An 18,394-nucleotide genomic window follows, 5' to 3' on the forward strand; every position below is an offset into this window, starting at 1 on the left:
TCAAAACTCATTTTCTTCAAATTTCGCTCAAAACACCAAAGTCTTTGGCGGTACCTCCTCCTCCTCAAAACCCTATTCTCTAAACACTTAAGCAGCAGCGGACACAGCAAAATTGCCTTCCCCTACGACGACGACGCTTCCCCTGACCTCACTTGCGATGAAGACGAAGATGACGCCTTCCCTGACCTCTAGGCTGCGACGGCGCTGTAGACTCGAATGTCGCCGCTCGCCCGCCGTCCTCTGCGACAGATCTAGAAGGAAAACCTCGACTTCTGGATTTGCAGTTCGAAGACTCGACTGAGTGTGAGGCGAAGGGTTTGGTCGCGGCGGAGTGAGTCCACCAAGGTTGACGCGGGGGAGGAGGGAAGAATAATGCGGAGGAGACTAAGTTTTAGCAGGGAACAATTAGGGCTTAGAGCTCGCGGAGAAATGAAGACGATGAAGGGAGGCAGAGTCATGAACCCTATCGATGCCGGAAGGAGCTTCGCAAGTGCGAATTGAAACGAGTAAGTTTTGCTCAATCTCCATTTACTCACAGGCCTTTACATACTCAAGCATTGGTCTAGAAATTGTTGGTTTGAATTTTAATTTTATCCCCTAACTGAAGAAAATTAGATATTAAAAGTTGGTGTATGTGTGTGTGAGATATAGCTTGCTGTTCTGGCAAAAAAAAGAAGTGTATTGCTTATAATGATAATATTCTAATTCTCATTGTGTAGTGTAGATTGCCAGTTCCTAGCGTGGTTGTATTGCTATAATTTAATGCTTATAATGATAATATTCTAATTCGAACTGTGTAGAGTAGATTGACAGTTCCTGGTGTGGTTGTATTGCTATAATTTAATGCATATAATGATAATATTCTAATTTCCGTTGTGTAGTGTAGATTGGCAACTGCTGGTGTGGCTGTAGCTTGCTACATTAATTTCTATGCAATTTTGTCAGTTAGATAACAAGAAGCTCAAAACTTTGCCAAAGAGTAAAGATAGGAGTCCTCTGATGCATGTCAGTCACTGCAATCTTTTTATTGGAGTTTAGAGCATTTGTTAGAAACATAGAATGTAAATTTATGTAATTAGTTTAGAAATTAAAAAGAGTTAGCAATTTAGCATCTTTTCTCTCATACTATTAATGAAGTTTCAATACACTTAGGATTTTGATCAGTATACACGGAAATTTTGGACGAATGTCCTGCATAAAAGAATTGAATACATTTTGTTAAAAGATGACCCAAGAATAGGATTGTGATGACAACTTTTTGGATTTGCATTTATCATTTTCATATCTGTGGATAAGGTTGGTTGTTAATGTTATTCAGCATTGTATTTTATCACTTTTTATATTGCTTTTAATTAATTTATATCCTCTGCTGAGTGGGCATATATTTGACTGTATTGAGATGCTTCCCTTTAATTTCTTAAAAGATATGAGCCCCTCAGATAGATCTTACATGGTATTTTCCAGTAAGGAGGAATAGGAGATAGTGAAGGAAGATGTCACATTGGCTAAAGTTCAGTCACTGGTATGAAGGACTGAGTTAGTTTTTGTCTTCTAAAGTTGGGGCTGTTATCAGGGTATAATATTGCTGGCTTGAAGATGCTCAACAATTAGGAGCAATTAAGGGAGATAGTATTGTTACTCAGTATCTACAAGAACAATCATTGAATTCATATGTGTGTATGTTAAGGTGATAGGGTGAAATTCATGTGCATTCATATCTACATTGGTACATTGAAGCTGCAATTAAATGCATATTTGTTAAGGTGATAGGGTGAAATTCAGGAGGATGATAGTCTTGGGAGGAAAGATGTTTTCCAAGTAAAAGTAAACTGAGCTTTTATGCTTTGCTTTTATTGTGAACAGGAGTATTTTCTAATGTTGCCTCGATTTCTTACTTGAGCTCAATCTTCAGTTTATCTTATAATTCTGAATATGCATACAGTTTCCAGATGTTAGTTCAGAGGCTTTACTTAAGTTGGTGTTTTGCATATGCACTTTTGCAAGTCCATTATAATGTCAGTCTGATGAGTTATTTATTTATTTTCACCTTTTTCTATGTTCTAGGATACCATGGTAGTTTGCCACTTTCCTGTTTAACAAAGGTTGAAGAATATCATGATAGTTTGCCACTTTCCTGTTTTCTTAAATCATGGAGCGTGATCTTCAAATGCAACTTCAAATGCAGCATTGATGGTAGAAATTCAACAAATGTGGGAAGAAAACAAAATGATGAAACACAAGTCCTTCCTGATGAAGATTAAGTATTTTATGTTTTTATGACTTCTTGTGTATGGCAATAGTCCATTGCTTAAATGTTTATGAACACAATACTATCTTTTTGTTGTAAATAATTTTGATATTTAAATATATTTTCATTTTGAATTTAGATTGTGTACATTACTTTGTTGATGATGTAGAATTTACCGACAACAAGTAAAACAAAATTATAGCAATATCAAAATAATAAAAATAATTTATATAAATATAGATTTTCCTACCAACCATTGGTCACAATTTCTGACCAACCGTTGGAAGGAATTTCAATATTAAAGCGTATGAGTTTTCCGACCAACGAGTAAAAGTTGGACGGAAATTTCCATCCTAAAAATGGTGGGTTAACATCCGGAATTTCCGTCCAACTTTGACCCGTTGGACGGAATTTCTGTCCAACATTTGATGTTAGACGGTATTACCGGTGTTCATTTTTCCGGGGTCTCGTTGTGGTAGGAATGTTGGACGGAAACCCGTTTTCCGACCAATAACTCCCGTTTTCCGTCCAACTTCCGTTAGACGGAAATAGTGAAATTTCCAGCAGTGAGTGCTAACTCAAATGAGGATTCATCCTTACAAAGAGAGGGAGAGATAGGGCTAATTTTTTGTAGAAAGTCTATTCAATCCCCCCCTCCCCCTCTTCTAGACCTTCAATTCTCTACTTTCGTGATTAACAATGATTAGTCAAGAGGACTAATTTCTTTGGAAATAATCGCAATGACTCTTGAAGTGTTTTTACATTTGAATGGCTTGAGAGTTTTGAATTGCTTGTTCGTTACTTTTATATGTGTCTTATTTTCACGCTTCAAGATTGCTCTATTTATAGAGCTTCGAGATCATAACATTTGAAGTGTTTCCATTGGCGCCATCTAAGATGGTAGGTGTCTAAAAATTTCATTTCCTCCTTTTACAACTACACGCTTTTGACCTTTAAGTAATTCTCTTTCCGTTTGAGAATGGCATTACCCACCACTTTTCAAAGGACAAAAAGCATGCATGTTTGCTCCTTGTTAGAACTTATCTTGAGGGCAGATGACTTTAATGAATGCATGCAACAGCTCTTATCATGAATCAACAAAAGACTTTCCTCGTACACTCTATACTTCTCTACTGGTTTTTACGGTTGAAAATGTGTCGGTCTTCGCTTAGAGATTTCTGACAAGTTAGGTCAGATGGTAAAACATTTTATAGAGAATCTAACAACAAATATCTGAGATATGATGTTTAACCTTATAACCAACTCAGAAAATATCAGCCGGATAAGATTTGCCAGAAGTTATCACAGTCAGTTTCCCTTAGACAACCTTCAACTAAAATCCAGGCCTACAAACAAAACCTAAGGTTTGTTGTAGCCAAGACCTTAGCCGGAAGGCTTTGAACAAAGCTTAAAAAGAATTGGATAGTCTAAGTTCCTAATTTACAAATATAATACCATCAAAATCTATACAAAGATTATTTCTAGCATCCTTCCATTGGAATTCTTTAAAATTAAATAGTAATTAAGTAATATAACACCAAAATTCTACTAAACTTATTGAAATATATATAATCGTAATAAAATAAATATGAGATTAATAATAAGTTCAATTAAGCACTAATTAAATTGATAGCTTAATTGTGTTGAATTACCTTGAGTCCAAATAAAAATAACCATCAATTGTGCTCTAGGTGAAGTGTTTAAATGAATTCGATCAATTGACTTTTAAACTACTTAATTGCCTAGTTAATGAGCTTGATAAATAATTCTCCACTGGATAATTAAAATGACAATATTGCATGTGCAATTGTTGTCGTGGGCAAATTATACTGTACACTGCGGCCCACAATGTATTGTGATTCAGGCATCAAATATGCACTCACTACTGGAAATTCTGAAATTTCCGACCACCTGAAAATGATCTTAAATTAAGTTGATACCAAAAAGTCCAAAAAGTGGTCGGAAATAGCAACAAAGGTTTTTCCGGATACCAAAAGTGGTCGGAACAAGACTTTCAACTTGATTTAAGATCACTTTCAGGTGGTCGGAAATTTCAGAATTTCCAGTAGTGACTGTAGTTCCATTTCAATACAGCTACAGTGTCATTTTGATATAACTACAGTTTCGCTCGATAATATACATTCAAATATGTGAAATTGTTATTCAATTTCATTTTGTATACACTACAGTTTATTTCAACACAACTACAATTTCATTTCAATTCAATTACAGTTTTATTTGATAATATAATAAAAATAATACGTGAAATGGTATTAGTTTAAATACACTATAGTGTCTGTGATTTTGGATTATGGTTCAGAAAACTTTGTGAACTGCCGTATAATTGCTGGTTATCGTGCTATGTCGGTATTTTCTGCTGAATTTGAAGATAATTAGAAAGCAAGATAAATGATTGATTTTACAGAGAAGAATTGTAAGATTGAATATTTAATATTTTTTTTTGGGAGAAGAATATTTAATTCTAAGTAGTGATATTTTTGGATAATGTTGATATTATATATTTAATTATTAAATGAATAGATAATATCAGAAGACTTAAAAAAAGTCTTGTCGGCCGGTCGAATACTTCATATCACACCGTTATAAATATTGATTTTTTTTTTTCTAAAAGCAAAAATCTCAAAAATCATACTGAATGAACCCCTATATTAACTTTTCTAGATACATCTCAAGAATATATATCGAAAATTTAATGAAATTTTGTTAGAATATTTAATTTATTTTAAATATCATATTCCTTCAATGAAAATTAAGTTATCCATTAGAGATTAAAATACATATAAATCTTTCATTTATGGACGACCAACCACTTTAATTAGTTTTGGAGTCCATCATTATCAATAAGGAAGAATTCAAGTGAAGAATTAAAATGGAGTTAATACCGTACCTCGACTATTAAAATTTTATTATTTTGGTCCACAATTTTTATGCTTGTTCAATTGCATCCCTAATTATGTAATTGTTAACTAAAATGGTCCTAATCAATACTATTTTGGTTTGGACAATAGACTATTTTAGGTAAAAATTGCATAGTTAAAATAAAATTGAGTAGGTTTAAAAATCGAGAGGCAAAGTAGTAAAATGTTAATAGTTGAAGGACCAAATCGAGTATTAACTCAATTAAAATGTTATCTAGAGATACTATACTCACATAATTACATATATTGATTGTATCTCAATTTAGAGTTGAATATAGGTACTAATTAATATTCTATTTTTGTATTGACACTATTATATATTTATATCACCTAATAACTGATTACATACTAGTTGATAAGGAATTGAAGGACTTCTTATCTTTCTGTCTTCTACTTAATCAATAAAAATAGTGCAGGACAAAAGTATATATACCTATCAAGCTTTTCAGCATGATAGAAATTCCACACAATTTTTTCCCAATAGATAAAACCAATTATTTGAATTCCACACAATTTTTTCCCAATAGATAAAACCAATTATTTGAATTCCACACAAATTGCCAAGTGTCCGTTAGTTGTTTCCATGTGACATTCGTAATCACAGTGTGAAGACATCTAAGCTCGAAAGAATAATTAATTTGGAAGTGTTTGGTTAAATTGAATAACCAATATACAATTTCTGCTAGAAGAAGGGCTTGAACCTTCATTGAATCAACCAATAAGATCTCTCAAATTTTATTGAAGTTTTGAGAACTTGAGTAGAAGTTTTGAGACGATTAAAATTTGATGCTCACATGTCATAATGAAAAGCATTCGAGGAATAAAAATGTAATTTTTAAGGAACAAATTTCACTTTTTTGGGGGAAAAGAGAGGGCTAGTGACTAATGTTGGCGGACACAAAAGTCTCAATGTTCGCACACAGATCGTCACGAACTTCCTTCGGTGGGTGGTGAAGATCCATCCAATCGCAAAGCCGTCGAGGGGCCTCTCCGGCTAGTCAATCCGCCGCAACATTTTTTTCCCGGGGGATATGTTCCACGATAACTGACCAATCCTTCACAAGCCAATCCTTGCACCATTTGATTAAGGTACCGCAGTCTCCAAGAATGACATGTTGCTCATTGAGTTCTATTCTTTTAATTTTGTCATATTATATCCTTAACTTTGAGCAAACTCTACTTTTAGTCCTAGACTATTGTGACATTGCCACATTTAGTCCCATTCTTTTAATTTTGTCATATTATTTCGTTGACTTTTAATCCTCGACTATTGTGGCATTGCAACATTAGTCTTATTCTTTTAATTTTACCATATTACTTCCTTGACTTTGAGTAAATTTCACTTTTAGTCCTCAATTATTGTCACATTGTCAGATATAGTCTTATTCTTTTAATTTTGCCATATTACATCTGGTAGGATATATCTCGACCGATATGAGTTGGGCTCTTCTTGTTGTTTGTGCAGGATCTTTAGGTCGGGTGTCGTTTAGCCAGAGCGGTCGGACCCGACCGGTGGATTTTCCGACCAGTGTTATTTCCCAGTTATTGTGCTTTTACCTTATGAAGAGATAGAGATGTTGAAGAGAGGCACGTGGCAATGTTGTACGTCGACAGAGAGGGCTCGCCGGGTGAAGACGCGTGGACGCTACGTGGGTTACATGCCGGTAGGCCGGAAGTTTGTCTCCGGCCAAAGGCTATAAGTACCCACAGTGGCTACAGTGAGGGGGACTTTTGGACGATCAATAGGTTATTTGCAGAGCTACCCGACCGCAGTCAGTCGGCCCTCGAAATAGCCATTTAGATTGTATTAGGTCTCCATTTGATCAATAGAATCCCCTTTACTATTATTACTTGTTCTCATTCAGTACTTTGACCGCATACACGTGAATATTAGTACTATCAACATCCCTGATTTTAATTTGAACAAATTCCACTTTTAATTCCTGACTATTGTGGCATTGTCACATTTAGTCCTTTTTTTTTTTTTTTTTTTGTCATATTACATCACTGACTTTCATTTGATTTTCGCCATTAGTTCTCCGTTAAAATTTTCGTTAATTTACCATTAAAATTGACACAAATAACAAAGGAAAAAATCATTACACATATCGTAACTAACGAAATTTTTAACGAAGAACTAATTTTGGCAATCAAATGAAACGAAGAACTAATTTTGGCAATCAAATGAAACTCAGGGATGTAATATGTCAAAATTAAAATAATAGGACTAAGTGTGTGTTTGTTTCATGGGTTTAACTAACAGGAATAGGAATCAAAGTCATTGTTATTGTTTGGTTGACAGGTTTCTAGAAGACTACTATGGGATTTGATTACTCCTTTAATTAGAAAACGCATTCCCTAATAAGATAAGGGTTTCATTCCATTATTCCTTCTCCTAATTAGCAATTTTATTTTTAAGTTTGGATTAGTGCTTTTAGATCTTTGTTTTTGTTTTTGTTTTTGTTTTTGTTTTTGTTTTTTTTTTTTTTTTTTTTTGGGTTCATATTGATGCTTTGGATGTCTTTATATTAGAATAAATTGTCTTGATTTGTTGTTCTTGTATTTTTTAAACCTTTATTCCCATTATAGGATCATACATAACCAAATAACAAAATTGGTAATCATTCCAATTTCACCCTACTAACAACATACAAAATACTTTCACCAAATTAAATCACATTACCATTACCAAGTATTTTATTCTCATTTCGATTCTAATTCCCATGTGCGAACCAAACGCACTCTAAATGTGACAATGCCACAATAGTTGTTGACTAAAAGTGAAATTTGCTTAAAGTCAAGGAAGTAATATGACAAAATTAAAAGAATAAGACTAAATATGACAATGACACAATAGTCGATGACTAAAAGTGAAATTTGTTAAAAATCAGGGATGTAATATATACGTCAAAATTAAAAGAATATAACTTATAAATATAATAATGCCACAATAGTCGAGGACTAAAAGTGGAATTTGCTTTTTATTTATTTATTTATTTATTTATAATTGAACTTATTTCCAAGTATAAATTAAGCACGTACCCTTAAAACTGATTCACTTACTTATTTCCGAACACTCAAAATATACGTGTGCACAACTGCACATATGACATTCATGTGAAGACATTTCTACTCGGAAGAAAAAGTAAACTCCGAAGAGTTTGTTCAAATGGAAAAAAAATAAAATAAATTATGACATTAATGATGCAATTAGAAGGAGATTTGTATAATTTTGAATCTAACTAGAATAAAAATTAAATTAATTATTTCCGTACTACTTTTTTTTTTTTCTGTTTGAAAGGGTTTTTGTACTTGTTATGGCTCATCGAAAAAAACAACTATAGTCGAAGACTAAATTATGTATTAACTCGTTCTATTATTATGTATAGGATATCTTGTATAGTTTTTAATATGAAGATATTTAAAAAATTAAAAAACTCACAATTTATAAAGTTTATAGTAAAAATAAAAATTTAAAAAGACTTATTTATATATATATATATACACAAGTATACAACGTTTATTTTCTAACTATTTTACAGTTAACAAATTTTACATATTTTACATATTATGTATTTGCAATTAATATATTATGTACCTTCCACATGTATATAATTTGTTAGTTGAAAATGCATAATTTGAACGATGGGACAACGCGCATGATGAATCTTGTTCTATAATATAATTTGCGAGTTATACATACCAAGGCATTAATTAATTAATGATAATAATTGAATTAATACGTTTTGAAACTGCTCAATCAAAATAAACAGTTTTAAATATTTTCCAAGTCGCCAAGACCTTGTGGTCTAATGGCTCTAAGATTATTGGATTATCATATGTGAAGTTGTGGGTTCGAGACGAGTCAGAAGGGCTTTGAACAACTACATTGTAATACAGTCAGAATGTTAGAAAGTAGCTATGAACAACTACATTGTAATAGTCAGTAGCACTGCTTCAGTAGGTTGAGAAAGTAGCTATGAACAATTACATTGTAATAGAGTCAGTAGCATTCAAAAAAAAAAAAAAAAAATCAATCCCCATAGATGAGATAAAATTAGATGTTAAAAAAAGCACAACCAAAAAAAATATTCAGTCCCCAGAGATGATATAATTTTTTTTTTTGAAAGCAAAATGACGATTTCATCTATTGCAGAAGTATAGAAACAAAGTCAGGAGGGACAGAGTCCCAATACATAGTGCTAGTCTGAGTAGTCGCTTTAGAAGCTAAAGCATGAGCAATAAAATTTAGCTGTCTAGGAATAAAAAACAATGAACAATTAACTAAAGAAGCCAGAATGGCTTTGCAGTCCTCCGTGACTATTCCAACATACGATTTGGGAGTGTTCCCTGAGCTAGTGACATATCGATGTAGGGTCGAGCAATCCGTGTGAAAAGCAACCGAATCAACCGCACGATCCCGAACCCAAGCTAGCGCCTGTTTGCAAGCGAGACCCTCAGCTGTGAGTGCATTTATCGTATCCGGCAGTGGGCCGCATACTGTTGCAACAAAACCTCCGTCTACCGAGAGAAAGGTTGCTCCAAAGTCTGCTATTCCCGATTCCACGGAGTGGGCCGCGTCGACGAAACAGCGGAGGCCATCCGACGGTAACGGCGTCAAGGAGTACTGCTGGGCAGGCTGGTGAACCCGTGGTGGTGCTGCATCCTCCCATGCGTTTGCAGCTGTAATCGAGCGGCTCCAAATGCATGACGGTCGCGGTAGTTTTGCTTCCGAAACCGCACCGCTTCTTGCACTCCATATATGACACAAAACTGCAGCCACTTTAACAAGAATATCCGGTGTTAATAAGCTCATCGCACTCTGAAACCATTGGGGAAAATCCCCACCATTTACACAAGCAATAGGGAGATGAGACTCATGCCAAACACGCTTAGCAAAATCACAATCAACTAGTGAGTGCATAACATCCTCATTGTATAAGTCACACATAGGGCATGTCGGGCTAACAGCTACTCTCTTTAAAAGGAGGGTAGTAGTGGTGGGAAGAATTCCACTAATAGCTCTCCACAAAAAAGTCTTCCAACGGGGAGAGATTTTTAGTTTCCATAATGCTTGCCATTTATTAAAAGCCTGTTGTGGGGGATTACAATCTCCCATAACTGTTTTATAACCACTCTTCACAGAATATATACCACTGGATTCCCTGTTCAAATACCACGAGTCCTCATAAGATGGGTACACATGCACCCTCAATATACGATTCACATCTCCTGCATCAAAAATATCACAAAGAATAGATAAGTCCCACGTCTGAGTTTCCTGATCAATCAAACCTGATACCCTAGATCCACTGAGCTGTTGCGACATAGGGGTATGGATTAATGGGTCAGAGTCCAAAAGCCACGAGTGTCCCCAGATTAAGGTGGAGTCACCATTACCAATTCTCTTTTTTACCCCATCACAAACAAGACCATGGGTTGCCATAATACTTCTCCAACAATAACTGGGGTTATTTCCTATGGTAGCATAAAAAAAAATAATAATAATAAAAAAGTTTTAGGGAAGTATCTTGCCCTATACACACTAGCAACTAGCGAATCTGGCTTTGTGAGGAATCTCCAAACCTGCTTGCTTAGCATAACCAGATTAAAAGCTTTTAGGTCCTTGAAACCCAAACCACCAGCAGCCTTTGATTTACATAATTTATCCTATGCCATCCAATGAATAGAACCAAAATCTGTTCATGCATCTTTCAATAGCCACACATAAAGAGTCAGTAAGCAAAAAAACACTCATAGTAAAAGTAGGCATTGATTGTGCCACACTCTTCAAAAGAATTTCTTTGCCTGCCTGAGAAATCAACTTCTTATTTCAAGACCCAATCCTTTGTTTTATCTTCTCCTCAATATAGGCGAAAACCAGCTTCTTATTTCTCCCAACAAAGGACGGTAAACCCAGATACTTCTCAAAATCTGTGGCCTGTGCAACCCCCAAAATTTCCACCACTATATTATATATGTGTTTGTGTGTGCGCGCGCGTGCGTGCGTGGTGTGTGTGTGTGTGTGTGTGTGTGTGCGCGCGCGCATGCGTGCGTGCGTGGTGTGTGTGTGTGTGTTCAATCAAGTACGGAGTATTTATTAACGCATTTATTTATAGTTGTAGAATTCATATAATATTAAAATTATAGTTGATAATTTAAGTAATAATTATGGTATGATTAATATTACTAAAGTAAGAATTTTATATATGATAAATTTCTAAATATAATATGGTAACGTTTAATTAAAATATAATGAAATCAAACTTATTTCTTATAATAGCTTGTCTATATATATTAAGATATTGTGTATGCATGTGCATGGTATATAATAATAATAATAATAATAATAATAATAATAATAATAATAATAATAATAATAATAATAATAATAATAATAACAATAATAACAATAATAACAATAATAACAGTAATAACAATAATAACAATAATAATAATAATAACAATAATAATAATAATAATAATAATGATGATGAAGAAGAAGAAGAAGAAGAAGTTAACACAACTTATAATAGTATGAATTTTTTTGTCCAAAAAATTGTATAGTACATATAGCATAAAGTATAAAAAAAAAATTAACAAAAAAAAAAAACATAAATCAGGAATATAACCTGGATAGAGACTTATTATGGTTTTATATTAAATATAGTGTAGGTGAGGTTTCAGGTAAGAATAGGCTCACACTTAAAAAGGAATATTTAATCTAATCCATTAATCGAGATACATCAACAATTGAGGGTTGCTGAAAAATAATAGGAAAAATGCGAGTTTCTTTTTATAAATATTAAAAAATTGAAACTTTTTAATAGTTATAAAACTTACCTAGTAATTTTTTACTAAAACATTCAATCATTAATTAACTCTGATAAACAGTTGAGATAAATCATCACTTTTACCTGAGGATCTTATTCTTATTTCATCCTACCCTATATAACATATTTTGTATAAAATACTGGATTAAGATTCATACCATGCAATTTTGGGCGCTGTTGTCTTTTTTTTTAAATGTAGTATTTGTTCATACATACTTTCTTAACCTACTGAACAACAAAGAGTCAATGAACCATAGAGGTACCATTGAGTTACAAACTACTTGGCAAGTTGTTGTGGTTGTTGTTTGTACAAGTTACAATTTACAAACATCAAACTAACATTGAAGAAAATGCTACTTTCTCATTCTAAATTTGCCTCCTAATAATTTTCATTTCTTGATATAATAACATTTGATTATTAAGTTTTTTTTTTTTTCTTTTTAACAATGAAAAGGGTTTGTTGATTCACAATAGCCAATAAACAAAAATATTTTTATTAGAGTTAATTACCGAAATAGTCCATTGACTATAGCAAAATTACCAATTTGGTCATTGACTATTTTTTTTTTGACCAATTAAGTCTCTCAACTTTAAAAATCTTAACCAATTTGGTCCTCCGTTTGTTTTGCCGTTGATGGATTTAATTAACCCGGGGTAGACCCGAATTACTAAACCCGATAAGTAAGGGATAGGAAAAGGCGTTGAATGTGTGTCGCGGGGACAACTTTAGAATTAGCCGTAGTGGTTTTCGCCCTAAAGATTTGGAGACATTATTTGTATGGGGGTAAAATGCAGGATTTACACCGATCATAAAAGCTTAAAATACATCTTCACCCAGAGAGAGTTGAACATGAGACAGCGACGGTGGTTAGAATTGATTAAGGACTACGACTTGGAAATCCAGTATCATGAAGGGAAAGCTAATGCGGTAGCCGATGCTTTGAGTAGGAAATCTAGTCACTCCTTGGGAGGTATTTGGGTTGTGCCAGACGAGTTGTGTAGAGAGTTTTAGCGACTAAATTTGGAAATAAGAAATAGTGGAGAAGTTAGCCAAGAAGTGGCATTGTACACCTTGAGGATCACATCGATCAACTTTGATGAGATAAGAGAAAATCAACCGGGGGATGTCAAGTTGGAAAGAATTAAGGCCAAGATGGTCGATGGGAAATGTGGGCCTTTCGAGGTGTATTCAGACGGGAGCATCAGGCACAAGGGACGTTGGTGCGTACCCATGAAATGCGAGGGGATTAAGAAACAAATCATGGAAGAGGGGCATTGTACTCCCTATTCGGTACACCCCAGTGGGGACAAGTTGTATGGAGATCTTAAGAAGCATTTCTGGTGGCCAAAGATGAAGAGAGAGATAGCCGAGTTCGTACAACGATGTTTAAATTGTCAAAAAGTTAAAGCCAAACGGAACAGACCTAAAGGTTTAGTGCAATCCCTAGATATACCAGAAAGGAAGTGGGACTCTATCTCCATGGACTTCGTGGGAGGTTTACCGTTGACAAAGACCGGGAAGGATAAGATATGGGTAATTGTTGATCGGCTAACCAAAACAGCCCGATTTATACCCATGAAAGAGACGTGGACGATGGAATAATTGGCCAGAGCATATATTGAGAAAGTGGTTAAATACCATGGGATACCCCGAGACATAGTATCCGACAGGGACTCTCGTTTCTTATCCCAGTTTTGGAGGACATTGCAAGCTACTTTGGGTACTAAGCTTAAGTTGAGTACAACCTTCCATCCTGAGACTGAGGGGCAGACTAAGAGGACTATACAGACTTTGGAAGACATGCTTAGAGCCTGCATGATAGATTTCCATGGTTCGTGGGACAAACACCTGGACTTAATCGAGTTTTCCTATAACAACAGTCACCATTCGAGCATCAAAATGGCACCGTATGAAGCTCTATATGGATATAAGTGCAGGAGTCCTTTGTGTTGGGAAGACGCGGTCGAAGGAGTAGTATTTGGACCCCAGTACTTACAGTAAACTTGGGAGAAGGTCAAGTTGATACGAGAAAGATTGAAAGCGGCCAAAGATAGACAGAAGTCGTATGCTGATCAAGGGAGAAGGCCAGCCGAGTTCCAAGTGGGCGATAAGGTAACCCCGAATTTATGAACCAATAGTTGAGTTGCGCTAAGTATTGGAAGCTTAAATCGTGCGTGAATTGCAGGTGTTACTAAAGGTGTTTCCCACTAAGGGAGTGATGAGATTTGGAAGAAAGGGAAAGCTAAGCCCTCGATTCATAGGGTCATACGACATAGTCGTGAGGATTGGGACGGTGGCATATCGTTTAGCCCTACCCATGGAATTGGAAAAGGTACAATGTTTCCCTTTGAATTAGATTTAATCCTATGGTTTTGTTCTTAGATGTGTTTTGGGACTGAGCGTAGGTGCACGACGTGTTCCATGTCTCGCAGCTGAAGAAGTATATCCCGGACATCACCCATGTAATCCAACCCGAGGAAGTAGAGATAGATGAGTCCCTCACTTACGAAGAAAGGCCAATTTGGATCCTCGATCATAAAACTAGGGATACGAGAAGGAAGAAGGTGAAGCTAGTTAAGGTTTTGTGGTCTAATCAGTTGTCTGAGGAGGCCACTTGGGAGACCGAGGAGGAGAAAAGGAGCCATTATCCGGCCCTCTTTGATCAAGGTAACTAGTTAAGTTTTTAAGTTCAGTTAATAGATTCGTTTGTGTAGTTCTTTAGACCTTAGTTAAGTTAGATAAGAACTCAGAGATTCCTAAACCTTCCAAAGTATTCCAACCGAAAATTCCCAATCTTTTGGTTATATCTTCCTTTACTCATCGAGAACTTGATCCATTCGTTTCTTCTAAGTTTCGGGACGAAACTTCTTTTAAGGGGGATAGAGTGTAACAACCCAAAATTTTATTTTATAAATCTAATTTTAAGAAATTCCAAAATAGTCATTTTCACTCCATTAAAAATTTTTGCGATCAATTGGTGCTTGAATAAATTATTTTGTCACATTTTAAATTAATTCGACACCAAAACTTATTTTATTCGAAATTCCTAAATTTTCGGGTACTTCGCGTACCAAGTTTTAAATCGAGAAATCAATCTGAGTGAAACCGGGAGAATTTAAAAAGGGCTTTAAACAAGGATTCATCTAGATAACTTTTTGAGAAAATTTATTTTGAACCCCAAAGTATTTAAAATAGCATTTCTAGCCCTTGGTTCATGATGCTAGGTGAACCACTTCATTCCAAGAAAACTTTGCCTGAGAACACTTTCTAGCCAAATTCTTACCATTTTGCCCTCACCCAATCATTTGCTTTCTACCTAGGGTTTTGCACCCTATATATACATCACTATTCATTTGTTAAACTTTGATCTCCAACCTTGCCTCTCCCAAACTTGTGTCTGATAGAAGCAAAAGAAGAATCGCAGTAAGTTTTCCTTCATCCATTTTCCATCTTAGCTCAAGGTTTCCTTTCCTTTTAGCTTTCAATCTCTGAAGTTTCTTAGTCTTGGCTTGTGTTTGAGGTGTTTAGGTGGCGAAGGAGGTGGTGTTTGAGTAGAGAAGAGGTAGAGATCCATACAAGAAGAAGAAGCTACAAGAGGTATAACGCCGCCGCCTAGTCCCGGCATTGTAACGGGGCACATGGGGTGGCTCATGAGGAGTCCCGCCCCAGGCCCCTGAGTATTGATCTGGGAGAATTTGTGCAGTGGCCGGGCCCTTGTGGCTCAGCTACGTGGCGTTTCAGGCCAGGTGTCACGGGCCCTTGTGGCTCGGTACCTCGGGATCGTCTCGACGCACATTTTGGCTTTGATTTCGTGTAGTTTGGATAAAAAATGAGTATGTTTTGAAGGATTTGCTACACAGCACATATGTTGGCTAAGTTCACCGTGTATAAGAAATGCTTGATTATGTGATCTGTTGATATTTTTGTATTGAGTAGAGAAGCATGATCCTTTGAGAATATGATTTATTATGAAAGCATGACTAGAATGTGATATTTGATTAATGAGAATTGAAGCATATTTGTTAATAGAAATGTATAGAATTTGCTATGTTGCAAACCGAGCATGATATTATATCCTTGAGTACTTTATGGTTTATATATATGGTTTAGTAGCATGTTATAGAGTATTTTGGCATCCCACATATTTCATATTTCAAAAAAATGCATAAGGGGCCAACGTGAGCCCAAGTATTACTTTCAAAAATCTATAAAGCATGTGGTACATCATTATTTGATGCATTGAAAAGTTGAGAAGTTGTTGCATGCATGAGAGATATATCTATGTATTATCTATTGGTGAGGTTTTGGAGGATACCGTTTGGACTATGTCCTCTCGGGAGATATTTATGGACATTGCGGTCCCAGTATATGTAACGCGGCGTATTCCCATGTTACGAGGTTGGAAACTGCCCGCCAGGCTTGGAATCCTGGGCAGGGGGTGTGCACACTGATAGTTCGATACCTGATTCCACAGCGCGTGAACCACGAGATTGGTTCCGTAGACGGTAGGAGATATTGGGTCGGATTTACGCCGCTCCTGATGGGGCAATTCACGCTACGGTGAAACCCTGAGTTGTCTACGAGCGAGAAGAGAAAAGAAAGTGAGTCGAGAGAGACTCAAGAGAAAAGAAAGTGAGTCAAGAGAGACTCAAGAGAAAAGAAAGCAAGTCATTTATGACTTAAAGAGACCTCCACAGAACATACTCTATTTTTACAACGAGTGTTCATGAGTATATATATTTATAGTATTGCACGAGATTGCATATGAGTATGTTTATAGTATTGCACGAGATTGCGTATGAGTATGTTTATAGTATTGCACGAGATTGCATATGAGTATGTTTATAGTATTGCACGAGATTGCATATGAGTATGTTTATAGTATTGCACGTAGGGGTGTGCAAACTTCGGATAATTTTCGGTTAACCGACCGAACCGATAAAGTTCGGTTAACCGTTTCCGAACCGAACTTTTTTGGTTCGGTTAATGGTTAAAGGAATTTTAAAACTTTGGTTAACGGTGAATTCGGTTCGAAAGGTCGGTTAACCGAATTAACCGAACGGTTAACCGAAGTTTTTAATATATATATATATATATATATATATATATATATATATATATATATATATATATATATATATATATGTATATAAATAATAATATAAATATAAATACTAATTTGAAGTTATGGATGTTTGGAGTTTATAATTAAATTTTTTGTATATTTTGTTATGAATTTATTATGATATTTATTTTATTTTAATTGGATTTATTATTTTAGGTGTTATTTTTAAAATTTTAAATTTTAGCTTTAAAAAGTTCAGTTAATCAGTTAACGGATCGATTAACCGAAAAAAATTTCGGTTCGGTTAACTGTTAAAAGAAAAAAAAAATCGGTTAATTCGGTTCGGTTAAAACGGTTCGGTTAACCGATTGAACACCCCTAATTGCACGAGATTGCATATGAGTATGAATATAGTATTGTACGAGATTGCATGTGACTATAGTATTGCACAAGATTGCATTTGAGTAGAATATCGTATGTGTTTGTATAATGAAAATGTTGATTTAAGATTGTTATTCAAGCATGATCATATAGTTATATTTGAAGCCTTGTATGTTCAGTTTATGTGATAATAATTTGAGAGCATGAGAATACCTATTGTATAGTTTATTAGCATGTTATTACTTGTAAGCATGAGTTGCTTGTTAAGTTTATTGTGAAGTTTATATGTTGAAGTATCTAGGTTGTTAAGTCTTATATTTTGAAGCACGTTTGTTGATATTATACGTTGCAAGCATTTAGAAAGTATTTGATAACCCTAAAGATGTATATGAGATGAGTTTGTTGTTTATAAGAGAAATCAAATGTTTTCAAAATATATTCTATAGTACTTTAGTGTGGTTATACTTAGTTTCGTGCTAACGGGTGTTTTCCTATTTGTCTATGTGTTGCTTGCAAAACCCCTTTCAGGTGGGCCCAGCAGTGAGAAGTGATCGAGTTAGATTAGTCTCGTAGTTTGAGATGTCTAAACTCTTATGCTTTGTTGATGATATTATTATCCGGATTTTAGACTTGTGATGATTTGTAGACGTTTGATGATGTAGACCTTTGGGGTGACTTTTTCCCCCTTATGATTTTCAGTATTTATTATGGATGTTAGATATTTATTTTATTTCTAGTTCTACCCCTTAGCCTGTTCAATCACCACGGAGTGGTGGTTGTGGCGGTGACATTCCCACTAGTTATCTTTTAGTTATTAATTTCGCTGCTTAGTTTATGATAATTGTGGTTTAGATCTATGATTAAGAGTTAGAAAAGTGGGGTGTTACATCCACGTTCTCTCTCTTGCCTCGGGCTTACGGTTTCCTC

The 18,394-nt window shown here is 35.0% G+C and overlaps 1 long non-coding RNA gene across 1 annotated transcript; it reads left to right on the plus strand.

Annotated features, from left to right (window-relative positions):
• Window positions 1-217: 217 nt before the first annotated feature.
• On the plus strand, window positions 218-15,534 carry LOC109184765. The gene is made up of 3 exons (XR_002054862.1): window positions 218-345; window positions 1,538-1,540; window positions 15,524-15,534. It is a non-coding gene; the product is annotated as an uncharacterized LOC109184765 (long non-coding RNA).
• The last annotated feature ends 2,860 nt before the right edge of the window (window positions 15,535-18,394 follow it).

The sequence above is a fragment of the Ipomoea nil genome, unplaced genomic scaffold (assembly GCF_001879475.1).
Source record: "Ipomoea nil cultivar Tokyo-kokei standard unplaced genomic scaffold, Asagao_1.1 scaffold1286, whole genome shotgun sequence".
In the NCBI taxonomy this organism is placed as follows: Eukaryota; Viridiplantae; Streptophyta; class Magnoliopsida; order Solanales; family Convolvulaceae; genus Ipomoea; species Ipomoea nil.